At 33.0% G+C, this 13,125-nt stretch overlaps 1 pseudogene; it reads right to left on the bottom strand.

Annotated features, from left to right (window-relative positions):
* Positions 1-2,994: 2,994 nt before the first annotated feature.
* Positions 2,995-4,562, bottom strand: LOC118053338 (tyrosine decarboxylase 1-like; annotated as a pseudogene).
* Positions 4,563-13,125: the final 8,563 nt, after the last annotated feature.

The following is a 13,125-nucleotide window of genomic DNA, read 5'->3' as shown; positions in this document are numbered from 1 at the left end:
GATCCAAGCAACAAGTCTTCATCATTGAAGGATATCTCTGTTGTTCCTATGCGTTTTTGCCCTCGTTGATTAAAACCTTGAATCATCAGATGATTGGGAAGAGTTCATGCTGTCGAATCCCTATCTCTGATTAAAGGCTCTTTAGTACCAATCCTTTCTAACTGGTAATGGATTTTCGTTGAGTCTTTTTAATTGGTAGTTGGCTTTTTCATCTGCAATGTGCTTCCTCCTTCCTCTTCTACGCGTGACTAATTCCATCCTTATCATCAGAATTTTCAGAGGATTTCAAGCTTCAAGTTGTCAACTGGAGGTGTGAGGGTTATACATGGAGTTTTTGACTTGAGGATGCAGTAAAGCTCATCGGGAAAATGGCAATCAAGTTTTATAGGTTTAAAGGAGCCAAAACTTATTATAAAGAGTGATTAACATGGTCTAAATTGACCCGTGGTTGTGATATTAGAGGCTGCTATTTCATCATCAGAAACGATATCTCCATTCTCATGTAGCCTCCATGATCTTATCTTTTCAACACAAAACACTTCTCTATAAGATGACTAATTAAACGATGATATTTTGCAATAATTTGGATTATCTACTTGGTTTGCTTCTTTCAGGGCGTTTCACCTCTGGTAACTCAATGATATTTGCCTCAAGCAGATCATCCAGCATCCTAGATATGTCTGAGTTAGGGAATGGATACACTTTTCTTGTCGCTCTTTCAATGATGGTTTCTTTCTTTTTCACCCTTTTGAAAAGTAGTCGGCATTGCATGATCATTCCTCTTAACTCCAATTGGTACCCTTACAACAGTCGAGTTAACTACTTAAGATTGCTTTCCCTCAACCTTTAGAGTGCTCTTTCCGAATCTACGACCTTCAGGATTATTTCTTTTAGGCTCTTGCATAGGTAATAATGAACTTTCAACCGCTGCAATGTTAAGCTCCATATCATGTGCATGAGTAGCCAATTCTTCAAAAGACTTTGGTTTGATGCCTTATAGGATATATCGTAGTCCCCAATGCATCCCTTGAATACACATGTCTAGCGTAGAAGTTTCGGTGAGTCGACCTCTACAGTTGAGGCTAAGGTTTGTCCGCCGATGAATATAGTCGATGACAAGCTCTTCCTTCCACTAACGTGCATTAGTGAGTTCAATCATGCTAACCACACAATGAGTGTTGTGTACCAGTCGAAGGCATTACCTTTCAAGGAACGAACAAACTATTTTACCATGAGATCACCATTAGTCCCGACATTGTTGCACGTCTCCACAAAGTGAGCTATGTGTTGCTGAGGATTTCCCTTACCATCGAATTGTTGAAACTTTGGTGGTTGGTAACTTAGAGGCATCTTTAATAGGTTGATTATTTGGATGTACGACTTCGCATACAAATACGAGGGTTGAATTGAGCTTTCCACCTGGTCTATGATGGCTTCCTTGATGAGTTCTTTCAGTTGATTTATGGTGAAGATGCCATCAGTAATACCATGTATATTCTTCACAGCTCCGATTGCAGACTCCTCAATGACATCTAGTTGATCTACTTGAAAAGCCTCGGTAGTCGAGGTTTGGCCTCCTTCGTTCAAGCTCTCAAGTTTGTTCATCAACTTTGCTATCTCGTGGTCTTTGCCTTGAGTGAAGTCACTTGATCCTCTAAGGACGTTGTCTCGATCATCATCACTGACATGGTGCTAAAACCCGAAGCCTTACTTGGTGATTGACATGGAGAAGTTTCCATAGGTGAATTGTCAACATCGCCTTGAGTGTCGAAGACAATTTTGCGGCGCCCCACTTGACTTTTGTAGTGGAGTTGCTTGTGGCTTCATCTTTGAGGCGAGATCTTGTCCCCCTCTTGCATTCGAAGTTGATGTCAACTTAAGATCGGCTTAGTTTGTGCATACAACTCGACGATGGATTTTGTTTTCAATGGCGGGGTTGAAGAATCTTCAATAGTATGTTGGTGACTTGAATCAGTGGCCTTGTTGCTTTTTCGAAGCGACAATGGTGATCATGTTCCTCCTAGTTTCCATTGAGAGTTTGTTGAAAATTCTTTTCTTGAAGGGAAGAGATGAAAGGTAGAGATGTCCCCAGCGGAGTCGCCAGAAATTTATAGACACAATTTTGTGCACCTGAAATTAAACAAGCACACATGTACAAATATATGATTTTATTAAATACATGAATGGGTACAATCTCTATGTAATATATTCTTTCAAAAGAATATGAATATGGGCAATCCTCTGATTCTTCCCTTGGATTTGATGTATGGTAACTTGATTTATTTGAGTAATCAAGCCAAGATTTGTGCTTTGCAAGAACGCGAATTTGAGCATGTATTGCGAAGCGAGATGTTGTGATTTGATGCTTTGAAGAGTACCTTGATTTGTCTTCAAACAGTTGCTGAAGAACTCTTATGGGGCATTTTTGGGCTTAATACAACAGAGCTTCGTTCTTTGTAGACTTCAAGCGTAGATGAAGGAGGCTTGAGAACTTTTTGAGAGAGACTTCCTTGCTTGAAGAGAGAGAGAGAGAAAGACAGCTTTCTTGCTTGAAAAGCTTGTCTTGAAGAAAATTTGTATCTCCAGGAATCCAATCTCCTTCCTTTAGGTTGAGGTCTTTATTTATAGAGATCTCTAGGGGCTCTCAGGTCCTTTTCCAATGTCACATGACATAATTTTATTGGTTGATATTTTATTGACGGGATCTTGCATTTATGACAAGATATCTGATGTGATTTTGTAATTATAACAGATATTTTGAATATCTTATCTCTCAAGTGTCAACTTTTCATTGGCCAAAAATATATGAAGACTCATTTATTTTCCATGTCATTTATTTCAATTTTATTTTATCCTTCCTTTTAAAGAATAAAATAACACATGGTGAAATTTGATTGGTAAAAAATTTGTGTTTCTACACAATTACGAACTAAAACATAATCTTCTTGCTGAGATCAAACCACGGACAATTAAAATATTATTTTTATAGTTTTATTAGAGATAACATGTTCTGCATCATTCATTCATTCTCCAATAGCACCTGTTTCTTTGACAAGACCTGCTGCCTTTCCTTGAATCAACTTCCACAAATCATCTACATGTCGTTCTTCAGTCAAGGTTGATCCGATCGCACAGCGTATGATAAACAAGCCACCAACCACCGCGTGAGTCATGAATGCACGACCACTTTCATTCACCGCAGCTAGAAGCTTACGGTTCAATTCCAAGCCTTGGCATTCATCGTTGTGCTTCAGCCTAAAACAAACCAAAGAAAACCTCCTTCGCACCACCACCTCAAACCTACTGTCTTTAGCCACCAGTGACTCAAACCGCTTAGCCAAGTTCACATCGCTACGAATATGGTACATAAGGTTTGCTAATCCATGCCTGCGAATCACAATCCAAAGCTTCAGAGCTCTGAATCGCCTACTCAATGCAATTTTGCCAATCTTTGTAGTCCACTACGTCATTTGATTCACTGGCATTGTTCCTCAAGTATTCGGGATCACTGGACAGTGACTCGGTTAACAAACGAGGCTGCTTAACCCACAAGCAGCAACAATCCATGTTAGTGAGTAACCATTTATGTGGATTCATGCTCAACGAGTCTGCAAGTTCTACTCCATCCAGGTAATGCCTGAATTCAGGGCATATGCATGCACTACCTGCGTAAGCTGCATCAATGTGGAACCATAGATTATATTTCCTGGCAATTTTCCCCAGATCCATAACAGGATCAACAGCTCCACATGCTGTAGTGCCTACAGTAGCACATAAAAATAACGGCACAAATCCAGCTTTGATATCATTTTCAATTGCATCTTCCAATGCTTGAGGTGATAACGAAAATTCCGATGAAAATGAGGTAGAGAGGCATCGAAAATTAGAGGATGGAATTCCAACTAATTTGACGCCCTTAAGTAGAGTTGAATGAGTTTGATCAGAGGCATAAAACTACCAGCTTCGTAATGTTTTCAGCTCCAATCATTCTCAACGTCTCGTCTCTTGCTGCAACGAGGGTGCAAACTATAGCCTCACAAGTGCTACCGTGCAAGACACCACCTCCGTTTCCTGAGAACAAAAAAGTAGATGGGAGCTTGAGCATCTTTCCCATCCAATCCATTACAATGGATTCCAGTTCGGTAGGCAGCAGGAGATGCAATCCAGTTGAAGCCAACAACATTAAGGCCTGTGCAGAGCATCTCACCAACAAACCCTGCAGTGCTTTGCATTTGCTTGGAAGTAAGCAAAGAAGTTAGGGCTTTGCCAATGAGTGAGGCCTGGGATAATGCTCTCAGTTACATCTTTGAGAACATCTTCTAAGGATTCCTGGCAATATGGGGCAGTGTCGGGCAATTGGGTCATTAAATACCCTGGTTTCACTTGGCTTTGAACCGGGTTCTTTTCAATGTTCTTGTAATAATCAGCAATGAAATCGATCACCATTTTGGAATCATTGGTGAAACCATTTGGGTCTAAAGGGGAGAAAGTGTTTGTGGATAGAGAACCCATTTATTTCGGATAGATGGATGAATCACTTCAATTTTCTTTTCTTCAAGTGTTTGCGGATTTATCATGAGTAAAAGGGTGGTCTTTATAGGAGATGCTCAGTGTACGGCCTGTTCCATAACTGAAAAAAAAATAATATATATATTGGTGGGTCAAAATATGTCACTCCATCTATTAAATAAGACACAAAAATAATTTTGCTTTCAATTTCTCTCGAACTCCCCTTTTTTTACTAAAAACTTTGAGTAAACACACACATTGAATGTCAACTTAAGTTTGAAAATCAAACCTTTGCTTATGAGGAAGAAATTGAGGGCGATGAAAAAAATCCATGTCACATGCTCCCATTCTATCGGTGATGTGTTTGTCACATGAACCATGACAGACTTTTGCCATTACAATGGCAAACATGGACCACTAGTGGCATAGAATCAGCCAAAGAAATGTACGAGGTCGCCATTGTAAGGCGCATCCCAGTTTTTTTTTATTTTATTTTGTCTTTTAATTAAATCTTTATATAACATAATTAATTTAAAATTAGATTTGAGATTACCAAACTAAAAAACAAAGAAATGAACTGAAAAAAAATAATATATAACTAACCCTGACACTATACCATGAAACAATTTTTATTTACGGATTCATTTCATCGGTGTAAGATACACAATTCATCGATAACACTTTTACTGACGACATTACCAACAGAATCCGTCTGTCAGAATATTGATCGTCGGTAATTCCCAGTTCCGTCGCTATTTTTGTCAGAAAAAAAAAACACTGACTATCTTATAGACAAGGGAAGCGTGTCAAAAATTTTTTTTCCGCGAGAACTTTACTGAAGGAATTATTCCATCTGTATTTTCAACGGTAATCACTGACAAAATGGTCGTCAGTGATTGTGACATGAACACTAAATATTTCAGAACTCTCTATAAAATACAGACGTATATATTCTGTCGGTAATAGCAACGGTAAACACCGACGGAATATATACATTGGTGATTATGGCATGAGAGGTAATTTTTTTGCAATTCTCGGTAAAATACCGATGGCCTCGTTTCGTCTGTAAGACCGTCGGTATTGATTTAAAATACTTTTTTCATTGCATGGATAAACAGGAACCACTAATGGCATGGGATGAGCGTAAAGTGGTAAAAAGCTCTAGTGGGCCGAAAAATATATGTTGTGGTTTTTTTAAAAAAAATTCTAATTTTCATTTATTAAAACATATAGGTTAAATACATTTTAGTATTTAATTTCTTAAATTATTTTCAATCAAGTCACACTTGATTAATTATCTCAATTTAATTTCTAACTAATAGTTCTTAACATGTGTGACCCATTAAGTTCCAAATATGTTGGCTTAAATATAAGTTATAATTTTAAATAAATAGAATTAAATAAATAAAATAATTTAATTTATTTGAAGATCAAGGGCACCATTTAATAATGTGTCATGATCCCTTAAATATTAAGAAAGTAATAAGTGGTTTGACTTGAACCTTTGAGTGGCCAGTTTTTCAATGTAATTATTATCTCTTCATTAATAATGTTTCAATTTAGATATTTTAGCATGAAATGTATTTTTCATGTCAAATCATATTTGTTTGCAACATCATAGTTGGTGATGAATCAAATACTATTTGAGAATATGTGGAATATTTTTTTTAATTTACTCAGGGTAATGAATCCTCTCTTAATCACTCAAATGCTTTCATCAATTATGTTTCAATTTAGATATTTTTAACATGGGGTGTGTTTGTTATGTCAAATCATATTTGTTCACAACATTATAGTCATTGATTATTTAAATAAAATTTGAAACTTTCTTCAGATCTCATTCCACCTTGTGTAAGGTGATAAATCAAATACTATTTGAGAACATATGAAGCATTTTTTTTTAAAAAAATTCACTCGGGGTGATGAATCCTATATTAATCACTCAAATACCTTCATATATTTTATGTTATATCCAATGTCAATGTCTATCCCATTTGTTATATTTACCAAGATAACATGTAACGAGATGAAAACACAAACACTCTCTATATAAAAATAACTTAGTGAACTCAAGTCTAAGAATAAACCGTCACATGAGTCTTTCTATAGATATGAGCGATATCTCCATATGAAAATCTCCTGCGAGTCAGTTTAATGTATATATATTATGAACAAGCACTTACATATTAGTTTTAAATATTCTTTATACCTTAATAGCTTATGAGAACAAATACTTCTTTTCATTAAAAAAAAAAAAAAACATAATATGTACATGTCTTAACGGTTCTCTAATAAATGTCTAATATTTAAAAGAACTTCAACCAGGAACATTTTAGGAACAATGTTTTGATGCAATAGGAATCTCATAATTATAATAACTTTATAATTTCTTTTGCAAGACATTTTTATCTCATGAACTTTATCTTTACTTCATAGTCATAAATCAATATTATATTTATTAATCAAATATTATATGAATATTAAAGATAAATTAAGTTTTTATTAATAATAAATATGTATTTACATGAATATAATAAGGTCACGTGTAACCAACCTATTAGTTACGGTACATATTAAACTAACAGGTTGTAGATAAGATAGAGTTTGACAATGGTTGTACTGAAAATGAGGATGTGATTTTATTGGAAATGTTGAGTTTGTTTTTTGGATTTGTGGCACTGTGTTTGCTGGATTTGTAGTAGTGTGTTTAGTCAAATTTTGTATGTTAGATTGCTTTAATTTTGGTTATTTGTTAGTTTGTTTGAGTATGATGGCGAGTTTTGTGCATAAATGATGTATTTGAGTTGGTAATGTGACTGGAGATTTTTGTTTGCTGGAAACGGTAAAGAATTGTTGAGAAAATTTTGTACCCTACGATCTTGAATTTGATGTTTATGGTAGCTTGTGATTTGGCTGGAAATGGCAAGGGCAGAGGTAAATTTGGCTTGATGTGATATTTCCTAATACTATGTACTTTTTTGTTATGGTTTGTGTATATATTTGGATTAAGATATTTGATTAATGGAAATTTGGTCGGTAGATCACTTGAGATTTGATGCTTAACAATGTTCAAGATGATCTTTGACGATTTTTCTTGAAATTTGGCCTTACTTTTTTTTTTTGTTTTTGGGGCATGAAAATAACAAAGAACTCTTCAATTTTAATTTTTGTTTTTTGTTTTTCATACAAGCATGGAGAATATGTGCTTCCAAAAAAGTTTATATATAAATTTTGTTAGATGAGTTTTTAAAGATATAAAACTGCTCTGTCCTGACCTGACCAGACCACATGTTTGAAAACCACAGTTCATAGAAACTCTGACCTCGAAAAATCCAACGAAGATGACGGCGTTAAAAACAGAGGCCGCAAGCCGATCGATCCCTCTTGCTACCACATATTTCGTTGGGACCCAGCTATTCAGAAAACAAAATTGAAAGCTATCTGAGCTGTACCATAATGAGCATTCGTTACTTTCTCCCACAATTTTGCAACCACAATTTCAAACTTCTGAACACAGCTCATAATTTTGCAACCACCGACACATTTCCTTTCTTTTTCTTTTTCTTTTTTCCTTAACATTATATGTATAACTAAATAGTACGGGGAAATCACTTTCTCCCACACTCAAATATATACAATAGTAATTCATAATGCTTTTTTTTTTTTTTTTTGTCTTTTTCACTTTTTCTTTTCTTTTTGTTTATTTTTTTTTCAAAACTACTTTCCTTTTTTTTTTTCATTTTTCCTCTTTTTTTTTTATTCTTCAAAAATATTTTTTTTTTATTTTATTTTTTAATATTGAGCTAGTTAAAAATTATAGTTATAATATGTGATGAAAGTATTGTAATTTTTTTTGCAAAATACTGTGAATTGCTATAATGTTTTTTCTCATATGGTTTTTGTTTTGTTTTGTTTTGTTTTTCCTGAAAATTGTATTTGTCAATTTTATTTTTTAAATATTAAGTTGGTTAATAATTGTAATTACATGTAAATATAAGTTTTTCCTCACAAAATACTATGGATTGATATAATTTTTCCTCACATGGTTTTTTTCTAGTTTCTTTTGTGTTTTTCTTTTTTTGTAATATTTTTTTATAAAATTATCTTCATTGATTTTTTTTAATATTAAGTTGGTTAGAATTTAACTTTGTAATAAAGCTTAATCAGGTGGGGAAAACAATAAAGTTTTCCTCACAAAACATTATGGATTGCTACAATGTCTCTTCAAATGTTTTTTTTTTTATGATTTTTTCAAACTTATCTTTGTCAATTTTATTTTTTTTAATATTAAGCTGGTTGATAATTATAATAACAAGTCATTACAAATAAGGCTAAATCATGTGGGGAGGCACTGTAGCTTTCATCACAAAATATTGTGAATTACTATAGTGTTTTCAACATGATTTTTTCCCCTTTTTTTGTTATTGTTTTTAAATTATCTTTATCGATTTTTGTTTTTTAATATTGAGCTGATTAAGAATCTAGCTTTGTAATTTTTTTTCTTTAAAATATTGTGAATTGTTGCAGTGTTTTTCCATATGATTTTTTTATGATTTTTTTCAAAATTATTTTTGTTGATTTTTTTTAATATTGAGTTGATTAAGAATTATAATTACAATAAAGCTAAATTATATAGGGAAAGCGTTGTAGTTTTTCTAACAAAACACTTTGAATTGCTACAATATTTTTCTAGATAGTTTTTTTATTGAGAAAAAACACTGTAGTTTTTCTCACAAAAACATTGTCAATTACTACAACATTTTTTCCTCATCGGTTTTTTTTCTTTCCAAAATTATCTTTGTTGGTTTTTATATATATATATATATTAAGTTAGTAGAGAATTTAACTTTGTAACTTTTTTTGCTTTTTACTAGCAGAAAAGCTAAATCATGTGGCGAAAACACTATATCTTTTCTCACAAAATACTGTGGATTGCTACAAATTATTTTTGTTCAATCTCTAAGTTTTTTTTTTTATCACCAACACAACTTTTCTTTTCGGTCATGAAATATTGTCTTCATCATACTTTTAGTTTCTATTATTTATTTAGCACTGGTTCATAATTATAGCACTATCAAGTATATTTGTTTTATAAATCTGTAGCAGCGTATAGGCATGCTATCTCATTTATTATATTTTATGTATTAAAGTTGAGGTTTTTCTCAATCGACTTAGAATTAATATATATATATATATATATATAAAGGCCTTTTCTTCAGCATTTTTTCTTGAAGTCAAGCCTAAAACTATACATTAAAACTGCATTTATATTTGGTTAATGTTTTCAAAATAAATGAGATAAAAATGTATTTGGTTAAAGAGATGAAAATATAAAATAAGTTTAAAATAGTTTTGAAATGAATCTTTATTTCTTAAAATAAAATAATATATAAAAGGGATGTCCTTTATTCATTATTAGTATATATATATATATATCGAGAGTACTTGTATTTAAAACACAAAGCAAGCCTAATCGTCTGCACATAAAAATTCACACACACACACACACACACACATATATATGTTTTAAATAGAACACAGTTCGGCACTACATGCCTTAATTTTAAATAAATAATAAGTAGAAGAGTAATATAAAAAGTTGATAATAGCACAACAAAGACCTTGAAACTTCAGTTAGTTGAGACAGTGAAAAAATAGATTATAAGTGAAGAAAAGTTTTATGGTACATATGTGTGAACAATAAAAGATTGTTCAAAACTCAAACTCAACAATTAAATTTAATATACACATATGTTGTAGCCCTGTGATTTTGTTGATCACAAGCCATAAGAGATTCGCTAATAAATCTACAAGATATGCAGGTGAAATTGGTTGATGAAAGATAATTGGGCCACCAGAGTTTGAACTTTTGCGAAGCCGAAGAAAAACTCATGATCAGATCAGGTTCATAAACAGAACACTTGCAGTCCATGCCCATATAGAAGAAAACAACCAATTCAAGCGCATGCTAGCAAACTGGATAGATTCAAGGTTTGGATCCATAATAAAGAATAGAGCAAGGAGAAAAAGGAAAGAAGAAGATATATCATCAATCTCACATATATAAAAAAAAAATATTACAAGCAAGAGAAGATTATACCGGTTATAATATCAAAACCTAGGGTTAACAGTAGAGATGAGAAAAATTAGCAGCTTATCCAGAGATTGTGAAGGATTGAAATGGCAAACTAATTGAAGAATCATGGAGGAGAACTAATGACTAGAAACTACTGTATATAAAGCACACCATAAATTAAACCTGTGATACTGCTAACGGTTGTTTAAGTACTCTACAGAGGATAAATTTTGAGATACTTTCTTGGCCATGATGTACACAGCATGATGCCCTGAATTTCAAACATAACGAAAGCCGAGGATTCATGTCTCGTAACGAAGCAACAGAATATCACGAACAAAAGTAACAGTATCCCATGAAGAAGGATTGGGAAGGATCTCATTGATCCTACCTCCCTAGAAGAAGACAAGTGGGGTTTCATATTTTAAGAGAGATTTGTGGAAGAGCACGCACCAGGCAACCCTGCTGTGACTGTAAAGAGTTTGCATTTCCTTCAATATGTTGAAGTCATGGTACGAAAGCTTTCTACTTTGAAGGTTGGTGAGTGAAAACACGAGAGATTAAGTGAGTTTTTTAAATGGATTCTACTAATTTTCCAGCAAAAACACTAGCGTTCACAGGGTAGAATTATGATGTGTGAGCTGTGAAAATGAAAACCTATCTCAAAGCTTTTGATTTGTGGGAGATAGTGAAGAGTGACAAGCAACCTACTCCACTAGAAAACAATCCTACATTTGCAAGAATGAAATTTTTCAACGGACAAAAAGGCAAAGCAATTCAAAGCTCTTTCCTATCTTCATAATGCTGGAAGTGAAGACATCTTCACAAGGATTATGGCATGTAGATCTGCCAAAGAAACATGGGATAAATTAAAAGGAGAATTTCATGGTGATGAGAAGTTAAGGAAGATGTAGATTTTGAATCTTAGAAGACAGTTTGAAGGCTTGAAGATGAAAGAAATTGAAACCATCAAAGACTTCTCTTCTCAAATTTTACAACTTGTGAATCAAGTAAGACTTTTGGGAGAAGATTTTTCAAATTCAAGAATGGTAGAGAAAGTTCTGGTAAGTCTACCAAATAAATTTAAACATAAAATTTGCTCTTTGAAAGATTCTAAAGATTTCTCATAAATGAGCCTGCAAGAACTGGTAAATGCATTGCAAGTTGTGGAGCAAAGACAAGCTTATAGACAAGAAGGAACAAGTGAAGGAGCTCTTGTTGCAATTTATAAGGAGAAGAATCAGGCTAAGAATTTTTATAGAAACAATCAAGAAGGAAAAAAGAGAAAAAGCGAGAGGCTAGCAATCCAATAACTGGCAACAAAACATCAACAACATCTTCACTAGAGGGAAAGAGAAGAAAGAACATGCATTTTCCTGCTTGCAAATTCTGTCAGAAAAACACTACTAGAAAATCGATAAATACAAACGGAAATATCGAGGGAATATTTTCGTCGGTAAATTTTCAAGGGATTTTACTGACGGAATTATTCTCTCGGTATATACCGAGGGAATTACAGTGGGAAAAAAAATTAAAACAAAGCAAAAAAAATGATGGCAGGTCATTTTTACCAACAGAATTACCGACATAATTTATTTCGTCGGTAAAATCCGTTGGTAAATTTCTTGGTAAACTTTGAACATTGTTCATCATATCAATTACAAAGGGAATCACCGATGGAGTTTTCCATCGATATTTTCCAGAGAGCTCCAGAAACTATTCACTTTCCAATTGTACTATTAATTATTGTTCTTTACAGACAAAATCACCGACGGATTGAAAAGTCGTCGGTGTTATTGGTGGTTTTCTAGAAAAATCCAAGTAATTTAAAATTTTTATTTAAATATTATAGATAGAATCACCAATGGATTGAAAAATCATTGGTAATTATCGGTGATTTCTGAAAACATTTTACGAAATTGAAAATTTGGATTAAATATTACCGATAGAATTACTGACAGAATAATTAAAAAATATTAATATTCAATTATCCATCGGTAAATTCATCGCTAACGTGTCCTAATAAAAATCCTGAATTCCCTTATTTCATAAGAGACAGACTCATTTCTTCTTCTTATTCTTCTTCTTCACTATATCTAAAAAATATCAATATCTATTTCATTCTCTTCTTTTCTCTCCTCATCTCCTTCTATTTTCCTCCATGCTCGGGTATGTCTTCTTCTTCTTTCTTCTCTTATTCTCTTGGTTTTTTTTTTAATTAATATGCTTTATGAAATTTTCTCTCTCTCCTTAGCTTCACTTGCAACTACATTAAGGTAAGATTTTTCTTTTTTCTTCTTTTTTCATGATTTTTTTTCATTATATTTTTATTTTATTTTATTTTCAATTCTTTTTGTTCTTAATAATTGTATAAATGTTGTTGTGAGATTTTTTTTCATATGAGATCAATTTTTAGTTGATTTATTTGGATAAAAGCTATTTATCTAGAGTCAAAATTGGCAATAGAGACAATGTGAAGGTTGAAGGAAAGGGAGCAATTGAAGTAGAAGCATTGTCAGGTACAAAAACTCTAAAAAATA

Source organism: Populus alba, chromosome 13 (assembly GCF_005239225.2).
Source record: "Populus alba chromosome 13, ASM523922v2, whole genome shotgun sequence".
In the NCBI taxonomy this organism is placed as follows: domain Eukaryota; kingdom Viridiplantae; phylum Streptophyta; class Magnoliopsida; order Malpighiales; family Salicaceae; genus Populus; species Populus alba.
The sequence above is the reverse complement of the archived record's forward strand: the minus strand, read 5'-3'. Positions and strand labels throughout refer to the sequence as shown.